An 11,011-nucleotide genomic window follows, 5' to 3' on the forward strand; every position below is an offset into this window, starting at 1 on the left:
TATGATTCTGCCGCCTCGACAGCCTCGCCTCTTGGCTCGGCTGTCTCGTTGGCAATTAATTGTTTATCTTTCCGTCACATGTTCCGCCAAATTTTGATTGGTTTTGAAAACAATAAAAATGGCCGGAAGTAAAACACTAAGAAGTTCGTCGATTCATGCTTTTGAAAGCTAAGGACATGTAATTCAACCGGAAGTCTGATATTTTCGGACTTCCAATCAGAACTTTCAAGGGTCGCTCGTTTCCTGACCGCTGGGTCACAGGGAACAAACACCCTGGGTACGAGTAGGTGTTCGACCATATTGTATTATGTTAGTTTGAGCATGCTAAGGGACCGGTCATTATTTATGTAGAGGGGGGGGAGGGAAAAATATGTTGGAAAGATCAAAATTTCTGTAAGGCCCCCCTCCAGGCCATGTAAGTAGCAAGTGACCCCCCCTTCTTTATTCAATATTTACGTCATGACCCCCCCCCCCACCCCATATCTCCCTTTATATGCCTCAAGTAATTTATTATTAAATGCATGTTACATACAATCTTAATTGCACACTTGTTCTAATGCAAAAAGGCTGGATCAACACTTAGTCAACCAAGGCTTCTTTGCTATGGATACTTGTCCAGCAATACGGCAAATTTTTGGATGAGTTATGTGTATAGTAAACATACCTCTATTATTAACTCCTTAACTTTGGAAAAGTGGTAGTTTTTACAAATTATGCTCTCATGGTGAACATAAATGTAATATCCATGCAAAATATAATTCCTTTCCAATGATTTTCCTAAAGTTGTAAAGGGATTACTTTGAATTCTTGTTGTCATAAATATCATGTTTTATTACTTCTTGGGCTATTGCAGTGATAATCATTTTGTAAAAAGAAAATAATTTCAGTCAAACCAGATATTAAAGCAGATTATAAAGGTCTGGTTTCTTTATTAACTAAAATTAATTTTAAGATAACAATGGAGTTTAGAGTGAAAACAGTATTTCTGTAAAATACAAATCACTAAAGTTGTACATAATAGTGGAGTTTAAACAAAAGAAAACAATAGAAATAGCATAAAATTGTACAATTTAGCATCTCACTGTTTCACATATGGTGTTTGCACTGTTCTATTTAACTGTTTTACCCACCTCAAACTGCTTATCCCCCCCTAAACTTCTTTATAAAAAATTTTAGCCCCCCCTCTTGCCACTCTGAAATAGCCTTGACCCCCCCTTCTTTTTTTCCCTCCCCCCCTCTACATAAATAATGACCGGTCCCTAAGTCATAGCTGTTTTGGTGAGTAACTAAATCACTGACACAGAAATTGATCGACACTTACGTGCAGGCCTTGGTTTCGTTTCAGAGTTTTCAAAATTGTAACTATGCCTTAAGGAATATTATTGAGTGTGAAATATATATGTTTTTTCATGTTCTGAAGTGCTTCCCATTCCCATGTTTTTGTTGGTGAATCCCAGTCCCAGTGACCCAAATCCTATTTTCCCAGTGAAAACATATGCAAATCCCAGTAAAAATAGGCAAATCCCAGTTCCCATTTTACCCCTTCAGGACCCTCTGAAAACATGTACATACGATCAAAGGTCCTTTTCTTTTTACGCCCCTAAACTTTGGAACGACCTACCTTTTCATATCATTGAAAGAGTCTGCGAGCATAGCGATTTTTAAAAAGAACCCTAAAACATTTCACAAGCCATTTTATTTCACTGTTTTCAAAACAAAAAAACAAATTCAACTTTGGAATAAAAAATTCGTGGGACCCCGTGTTTTCCACAGACCCCGGAAACCCCGCGTTTTCCACACCTCGTGTTTTCCACAGACCCCGGGACCCCGCGTTTTCCACATCCCGTGTTTTCCACACCCCGAGACCCCGCGTTTTCCACACCCCGGGACCCCGGCCCCGTGTTTTCCACTAATCCGAGGCAGGTAGATTATTTCTCCTGTTAAAAAAGTGCTGGCATTTCTATGGTCGAGGTGAATATACACGTTTTAAATTGATATATAAAGAAGCCACATTGTAAACACGACTAAAACCGCGCGGAGGTGCTAAAAAGGGCCTGGAAACGGAAGATTCGTTCAAATGGTAAGAAAATTTCCGACGGTTCGTACCAACCGGAATAAAAGGAATACCTCAAAACGTATTCCGGAATTTCCGTAAAATTGCTGTTCCATTTGACTTTCAACCGAAATTTCCGGGTATTTTGGCTAAATGGTAAGCACCCATAATCTCGATGGCGTCACCGGTGGATTTTTCCACCGGTGACGCCACATTTCAGAATTGGCGCGCTGCAGGTGAGACAAGTCGCTCGTTCCGCCACGATCTTCCGCCATTTTGTTTTTCATGCCCGCGCGCGCCCTCCGTTTCCGTATTCAGGGCTTAAAAACAAACGAGCGACTTGGAGCAAGTCTACAACTAGGTCTGTGTAGTGTGTTTGTAACTGGGTTCCCTGTGTAGGCCCAGCCCTAAGGCATTGTGGGTAGTGCAATAAAGGAAGATGGCGGCTTGAAAACGTGTGTGTGTTTTCTTGGTGAGAATCCGCCTTCATCGAGGACCTGTCTGGTGTTCAGACATGACATTGGCGACGAGGATGGGATCGCCTCCGAAGCAAGGTGTGGTGGCCGAATATGAACAGTATGGTGGAAAGTCACTGCAAGAAATGCCTTGGATGTCAAGCTTTGACTCCTGCTGCCACCATACCTCCTGTGAAGACAACGACCATGCCAACAAAGCCATGGAGGGACCTTGCAGTAGATCTGATGGGTGTTGGATCTTACATATTTCGCGCCCTTTCAGATCCCTTAGGAATTCTATTACATCATTAGCTTTTGTTTTTACTTTTATATTCAAATTCACGGCGTCGTTTAGTTAGTTTTCCGTCATAGTGTTGTGCGAGCTGTAGCGCAGTTTTCTGCAGTTTTCGCCTGTTTTATACAGATAACCACTTTCGCGGCCACAGCGCCAAAAAAATGTAAGTTTGTTTATAGTTCGTTTTCGCTACCTTGTAACTTGTGCTTTATAAGTTTCTTTATTTTGCTTTTCAGTTTAAACCTCGCTAAAGACCTCTCTAAAGACACTGAACTTCAATCTAAATATACTGCTTACTGTGTGAGAGTTTACTATTGTGTGGTTTACTGGTCGCGAGAATTTATTTCGCCTTATGGCAGCTACATAAGTTTAAAATTTTTGAGTTTACCTGGATACAATGGATGCGAAAGAAGAAGTTCCCGATGATCCTGGCGTTCGTGTCAGCGCGCGCACGAGGGTGCCGTGTAAACATCTTGATCAGGAAGGCGTTCTCTTTGAGAAACTTCGTCGTCTCAAAAAGGAAAGATCGGGTTATCTTTCGGCTGTAACTTCGAAGAGGAACGAAATTGACGCGCTGTTATTATACGAGGAGAACATTCAGCTTGTGAAGGAGAAAATGCCTGGTTTTATGGCTGCATTCGATTAAGCATTAATTTTTAAGGAGGCTCATGCTACTTATTTGTCGAATCTTCAAGACGAGACAAGCGTGACAAGATGTCAGGAACAATTTGTTTACGAGTCTTCGCAAGCAGACAACTTCTGTCAAAAGGTTCGAGAGTGGATTAGAAGTGTGGAATTATCGCTAAGCTTAAACTCTGAAATCAACCCTGAGGACTCTGCGAGTCAGATCGTTTCTCGTACCTATTCTAAGTCTTCAACAAGACAATCACGTCGTTCGAATCGTAGTGGTTCACAAAAAAGCAGTACCTCATCCTTAACGGTTGTACGAGCAAAGGAAATAGCTCGTATTGCGGAGCTGAAAGCTGAGGCAGCTGCGTTTAAGAAACGTCAAGCGTTAGAAGAACAAAGGTTTCGTTTGCAACAAGAGCAAGAGCGTTTAACACTGGAAACCGAAATCGCTAAGTCCGAAGCCAAACAACAAATTTTAGCCACAATCATGGAAGCCGACCCGAGTTCGTTTGTGCCGTGCCCGACAACTTTTGTGCCCAAAGTAAGCAAGGGAAATGTTCCAACACCGAGCGTCACAGGAAATAAGCCATTACCAGTCAAAGATGGCCGCCATTCTACCGTTGATCCGGAATTACCTGATCATGAATTGTTCAAACGTCCAGAATTACCTGACAAGAAAGCATGTCCCGCAGAATCTGAACACTCTGCGGCTTCATCGTCGCCGAGCTTGAGGGCTTTCAATGAAATGCTAGAGCTTCATCAGCACCAAAACGACCTTCAGCGGCAGCAGAATAAAATCGTGGAAATGCTGGCGACACAACAGAAGAAAAGTAATCTTCCCCAGCAGCGAGTTCCAGTTTTCGATGGTGATCCAATAGAGTACGGCCCGTTCGTCAGAGCATTTGAAAACATCATTGAGACTAAAACCTCAGATAGCAATGAGAGGCTATACTATCTCGAACAGTTTACCAGCGGCGATGTTAAAGAGCTTGTTCGTTCATGTCATTTTCTTCCACCGGACAAAGGTTACCAAGAAGCTCGACGGCTATTGAAAACGAAGTTTGGTGACGATTATCGCGTCGTAACCGCCTATGAAAGCAAGGCACTGAATTGGCCTGAGGTGAAACCAGAGGACAGCACCTCCCTGAACAAATTTTCTATTTTCCTTATGAGGTGCAAAAACGCAATGGTAAGCAGCAAATACCTGTCAAAGCTCGAACAGCCTGATACCATTCAGAAGTTAATTATGAAGTTGCCCTTCAACTTAAGGAGAACATGGCGCCGTTTGGTAGACCGTGTCATGGAAACTGAAGAGAGGAACGTTTCGTTTAGCGATCTTGCGGAGTTCGTTGAAAATGAAGCGAGAGTGAACGACAATCCCGTGTTTGGGAAAATTTTTGAAGATGCGAAACCTAAACAGAGCTTGCGAAGTAGTCGTCCGCCGAAGAAACCTGACGAGAAGAAGAAGAGTTTTGGTGCGCAAGTGAGTGGTGATAAGAACCCACCTGCTGGAGCGCAAATGGGTGATGTTCAGACCTCCTCTACTGGTGTGTCACCTCTTGGATCAGCCCCCTCAACTGTGGATGTCTTGTGTTCGTACTGTAACTCTGGGCACGCCCTCAGTGATGCCCTCAGGCGCCTCCCATATCAGGATCGAATTCAATTCCTCGTATCTAAGCACCTTTGTTTTGGTTGCTTGTCCGCTGACCATACAGCAAGAGCTTGCCCGGAAAAGAAAACATGTACGGTTGCTAACTGTGGCAAAAAGCATCTAACAATTCTTCACACGAACACTGCAAGTCGAAATTGACCAACTGATACTCCGTCTACAAGTACCTCGCCCACCGAGGAGTCTGCGCGCGTCCGTAACGCGATGATTAACCTACCCCGCTCGAAAATAGGCATGGCTGTTGTTCCAGTTAAGGTTTGGTCGAAGTCGACAAGAACACAAGTGATTACCTACGCCTTTTTGGACAGTGGTAGTTCCTCATCATTCTGTACAGAATCTTTGATGAAGCAGTTAGGAGTCAGTGGCTCGAGAACAGTCTTTTAGACAGCTTCGTTGTGAAAGATCTTGTCATTTCCGATCTGGATGAAAACGTCCTAATTGATTTGCCAGCACTCTACACGAGACCAGAAATACCTATTTCAAAAGGGGACATTCCTACTCAGCGTGACATTGACCAATGGCCGCACTTGTGCGGAGTACACCTACCTGAAGTTAATGCTGAAATCGGTCTTCTCATTGCCTGTGACGTCCCCACAGTCTTCGATCCTTTGGAAGTGAAGCACAGTAAAGATGGTGGCCCTTATGCCTCGCGAACGTGTATTGGATGGGTTGTGAACGGTCCTCTAGGGCGTTATCACGAAGGCCCGCATGCCACCAGTTTATTCATCAAAGCCGATCCTGAGTTTCATCAGATGGTGAGAAATTTCTACGATAGCGGTTTCAGTGAATCAAGCGCTGAGGACAAACCTGAAATGTCACAAGAAGAGATCCGTTTCATGTCCGAGCTGGAGCGTACCGTGGTCTTGAAAGATGGACACTATGAAATTGCGTTGCCTTTAAAAGATCGTAATGCACCACCACCTAACAACTACCCGCAAGCCATGCAGCGTGCTCTCTGGCTGAAAAAGAAGCTTCAACGCAATGGGAACTTGTACAACGACTACAAGGGGTTCATGGCGGACATTATAGACAAAGGATTCGCCCGCAAAATTCCAGCGGATCACCAGAAATCCAGTGATGTGAAATGGTACATACCGCACCACGGCGTTTACCACCCGCATAAGCCCGGGAATATACGCGTGGTATTTGATTGTTCTGCCAAATATCAAGGCAAGTCGCTCAATGATCTGCTGCTCAATGGTCCGGATTTGACGAACACTCTATTTGGAGTCCTAATGAGATTTCGACAAGAGAGAATTGCACTTATGGCAGACATTGAATCGATGTTTTATCAAGTAAGAGTAGCTGAAGCGGATACTACGTATCTTCGCTTTCTTTGGTGGCCTGATGGCAACTTGGAAGGTGAGCTTGAAGAATACCAGATGGTTGTACACTTATTTGGAGCCGCCTCTTCTCCTGCATGCTCCAATTTTGCCCTGCGCAAAACTTCGGAAGACAACAGTGAACACTTTCCAGAGGAGGTAGCGAGCACAGTAAAGAACAATTTCTACGTAGACGACTGTCTTAAATCTTTACCATCAGTTGATGAGGCTTCACAGCACGCAAGTGACCTACGGTCTATGCTTTCAAGAGGCGGTTTTAGACTGACGAAATGGATAAGCAATAGTCGCCAAGTCCTGGAAACTATTCCCGAGGCTGAACGCGCCAAGGAAGTAAAAGCTCTTGACCTAAGCAAGGACGACCTTCCAGTTGAAAGGGCTCTTGGTGTCAAATGGTGTGTGGAAACAGACACCTTCGGTTTCAAAGTGGAGATTAAGCACAAACCACCCACACGACGAGGCATTCTTTCAGTCGTCAGTTCTGTTTATGACCCCTTGGGTCTCGTTGCACCCTTCGTGTTACCAGCTAAACGGTTGCTTCAGGACCTTTGTCGCATCAAGCTAGAATGGGACGACCCAATTCCCTCAGAGCCTAAAGTTCGCTGGGAGCGTTGGATGGCGGATCTTCCCAAACTATCACAATTTTCTGTTGAGCGCTGTGTTAAGCCTGCTGGATTCGGTGTTATCTCATCAAGTCAGTTACACCATTTTTCAGATGCTTCCGAGGCCGGTTTTGGTTCAGTTTCTTATCTTCGTCTCACCAACGAACAAGGCGATGTGCACTGCTCCTTCCTTTGTTCGAAATCACGTGTGGCACCTATTAAATCGATCACGATTCCACGCCTGGAGTTATCCGCCGCAACAGTCTCTGTCAAGCAAGACAAGGTCTTAAGGAGAGAATTAGAGATTCCAATCGACGCCCAGTCCGTTTTCTGGACAGATAGCACCGCAGTATTGCGCTATGTCAAGAACGAGACGAGACGGTATCACACCTTCGTGGCCAATCGGGTCGCTGTTATTCGCGACGGCTCTGAGCCTCATCAATGGAAGCATGTCAGTGGTGAAAAGAACCCTGCAGACGACGTTTCCCGCGGTTTGACAGCCGACGTCTTCCTTCGTCGAGAGCGATGGTTGACGGGGCCGGAATTTCTTTGGAAACCTGAGTACATGTGGCCAATGCAGTCAGAGGCGTTAAGCGTCATCCCCGACGAAGATCCGGAGGTGAAAACGGAAGTTAAAGTGTGCACTTCTTCTTTAAAGAAGCTGAGCAGCTCTCTCTCGGATTATTTCCAGAAATGTTCTTCTTGGAACCACCTTAAGAAGGCTGTCGCCTGGCTCATGCGTTACAGAGAAAACCTTCTAAATAGGAGTAAACACAACAAGTTGAATCACGATGTTCCCAAATACATCACCGTTGAAGAGATGGAGAGAGCGGAGAGAGAAATTCTAAGGCATGTTCAGAGAAGAGCCTTCCCTGAGGAAGTTAATCATCCCGTAAACCAGTCAAGAAGAAAAGCCGCCTGTACAAGCTCGATCCGATCGTTGTTGATGGGCTGTTATGCGTTGGAGGCCGTTTGCGTAGAGCTTCTCTACCCTCAGAGTCAAAGAATCAGATTATTCTCCCGAAAGAAGATCACACTACCAGATTGATAATCGACCACTATCACAGGATTTGCGGACACTCCGGCAGAGAACACGTCCTGGCCTTGGCTAGAGAGAGGTTTTGGACCACTCAAGGAAGTTCAACTGTGAAAAGTGTTCTAGCTGAGTGCGTGAGCTGCCGTCGTCGTCAAGCACCTCTATGCCAGCAGAAAATGGCCGACTTACCAGAATGCCGCGTTTTGCCTGACAAGCCACCCTTCACATCAGTCGGCGTAGACTATTTTGGGCCCTTCCAAGTCCGTCGTGGGCGTTGCCTCGTAAAGAGATATGGCGTAATCTTTACATGTCTAGCAATTCGAGCTGTACACATTGAGATAGCGCACAGTCTAAACACCAACTCGTTCCTGCTAGCCCTGCGGCGATTCATTACCAAGAGTGGCCAAGTGAAGGAAATTTATTCAGACAACGGGTCAAACTTCACCAGTGGTGAGCGAGAGCTGCGTGAGGCTATTTCAGAATGGAATCAGGAAAAGATCCACAATTCTCTTTTGCAGGAGAGCATCAGGTGGTCCTTTAGCCCACCGTATGGATCTCACTTTGGGGGCATTTGGGAGAGATGCATTCGAACCATTCGAAAGATCCTTCGAGCCTTGCTACGAGAGCAGATCACTGATGATGAAAGTTTAGCCACTTTAATGTGCGAAGTCGAAAGCATCATGAATAGTCGACCCATCACGACTGTGTCCAGTGATCCAAATGACTTGGAGCCTTTGACGCCCAACCACCTCTTGTTGCTCAAATCAGAAATCCCTTTACCTCCTGGTTTATTCAAGAAAGAAGATTTGCTTTCGCGCCGTCGGTGGAAACAAGTCCAGTATTTGGCTGATATTTTTTGGAGAAGATGGAGCAAGGAATATCTTCCCCTTCTACAACTTAGACAGGAGTGGGTGCACCCTAAAAGGAATTTGGCTGTTGGTGATGTTGTTTTGGTTGCAACGGAAGCATCGCATCGCAATTCCTGGCCGCTAGGAAGAGTCGTCGAAACCTTCCCAGATAAAAGAGGATTTGTTCGCCGAGTGAAAGTCCGCACCAAGTCAGCTGTTTATGAAAGGCCTGTTGACAAGCTCTGCCTTCTTGTTGAAGGAGAATGTTCAAGCAAAGAGGACATGGACACTAAAAATTAAGAGACATTTAATAACCGTTTACTCGGTCTTTTTTGCGCAATTGCATTGCGTGTCTATTTTTGCATCGTTGTTTTGTTTTTCTTCTGGTTTGTTTACTTTTCGCTATTGTACTCAGCTTTTTCTATAGTTATCAGATGGTGTTAAGATCCAAGCGTATATTTAAGTGACTCGTATTATCTCGCACTTAGGGGCCGGGATGTTGGATTTTACATATTTCGCGCCCTTTCAGATCCCTTAGGAATTCTATTACATCATTAGCTTTTGTTTTTACTTTTATATTTAAATTCACGGCGTCGTTTAGTTAGTTTTCCGTCATAGTGTTGTACGAGCTGTATCGCAGTTTTCTGCAGTTTTCGCCTGTTTTATACAGATAACCACTTTCGCGGCCACAGCGCCAAAAAAATGTAAGTTTGTTTATAGTTCGTTTTCGCTACCTTGTAATTTGTGCTTTATAAGTTTCTTTATTTTGCTTTTCAGTTTAAACCTCGCTAAAGACCTCTCTAAAGACACTGAACTTCAATCTAAATATACTGCTTACTGTGTGAGAGTTTACTATTGTGTGGTTTACTGGTCGCGAGAATTTATTTCGCCTTATGGCAGCTACAATGGGTCCACTCCCAACAGGGGAGAGCCTTCTTGTGACTGTCGACTACTATAGCAGATGGATTGAGGTGGATGTAGTGAGAAGCACAACTAGCAGTGTTATCATCAGGTGCTTAGAGAACCATTTTACTAGACATGGCATCCCAGAGACATTACGAACAGATAATGGGACAAACTTAGTTAGCCGAGAGATGGAGGAATTCTTTAACGAGCTGGGAATCAAACACAAGAAGACAATTACACTGTGGCCGAGAGCGAACGGAGAGGTTGAACGGCAGAATAAATCGCTCCTTAAGGCAATGCGTGCAGCACAAGCTGAAGGGAAACCATGGCAGCAAGGGCTTCAGAAGTATCTTCTTGCCTACAGGTCAACACCTCACACCACTACAGGTGTTAGCCCGGCTGAGCTATTGTATGGATGGAAGATCCAGACAAAGATGCCAGAAGTTGAAGGGGACGAGGAAGAGGAGAGGTTGAGTACCACAGACCAGCAGGCACGGGATCAGGATGCAGAGCAGAAGAAGCGAGGGGCTAAAACGGCTAACAAGAGAGCTGCGGAGTCAGACATAGCAGAAGGAGACAAGGTGTTGCTGTTGAAGCGGAAACAGAACAAGCTGTCTGCAGTGTATGATCCAGACCCATACAGTGTAATATCCAAGAAAGGGGACTTAGTGGTCATTGAGCGAGGTGAAACCCTACTTAAGAGAAATGTAGGCCATGTGAAAAGGTTAATAGGACAAAGACCACAGGCTTGCCAGCCACAGCAGTTAGGAATTCAGCCAGTAGCACAGCCATTGGTTCAGCAACCACTACTGAAACCAGCTACCCTTCCTGTTCCTGAACTGGATGAGATCCCAACACAAGGATCAGTGACTGAGCCTGTTATGGAACCATCCCCACAGCCCGCTGTTACTCGGGTACCAGAACAGACAAGTGAACCTCGAAGATCAACTCGGACGAGAACTGAGCCAAGCTGGCTTAAGGACTATGTTACTGGAAAAGGCTAAGCTAAACGAACTTATTGAGGACTTTGCTACTTAAGAAAGTTGTCTGATATGGACTGTGAGGACTACGCTTAGTGTTTTGACTCATCATCATCATTGTTCCTTTTCACCCCCTTGGGAGCATAGGGCGTCCACCAGTTTCCTCCAGCGTACACGGTTCTTTGCTAGTGCTTTGG

At 44.9% G+C, this 11,011-nt stretch overlaps 1 protein-coding gene and 1 pseudogene across 2 annotated transcripts in view; one reads left to right on the top strand and one right to left on the bottom strand.

Annotated features, from left to right (window-relative positions):
- The window catches only part of LOC144664401 (uncharacterized), a 55,251-nt gene that overhangs the window by 12,130 nt on the left and 32,110 nt on the right, over positions 1-11,011 (bottom strand). The window lies entirely within an intron of this gene.
- Positions 3,201-3,912, top strand: LOC144663308 (uncharacterized; annotated as a pseudogene).

This window comes from Oculina patagonica, chromosome 8 (assembly GCF_052425735.1).
Source record: "Oculina patagonica isolate OP01 chromosome 8, crgOcupat, whole genome shotgun sequence".
Taxonomy (NCBI): Eukaryota; Metazoa; Cnidaria; class Anthozoa; order Scleractinia; family Oculinidae; genus Oculina; species Oculina patagonica.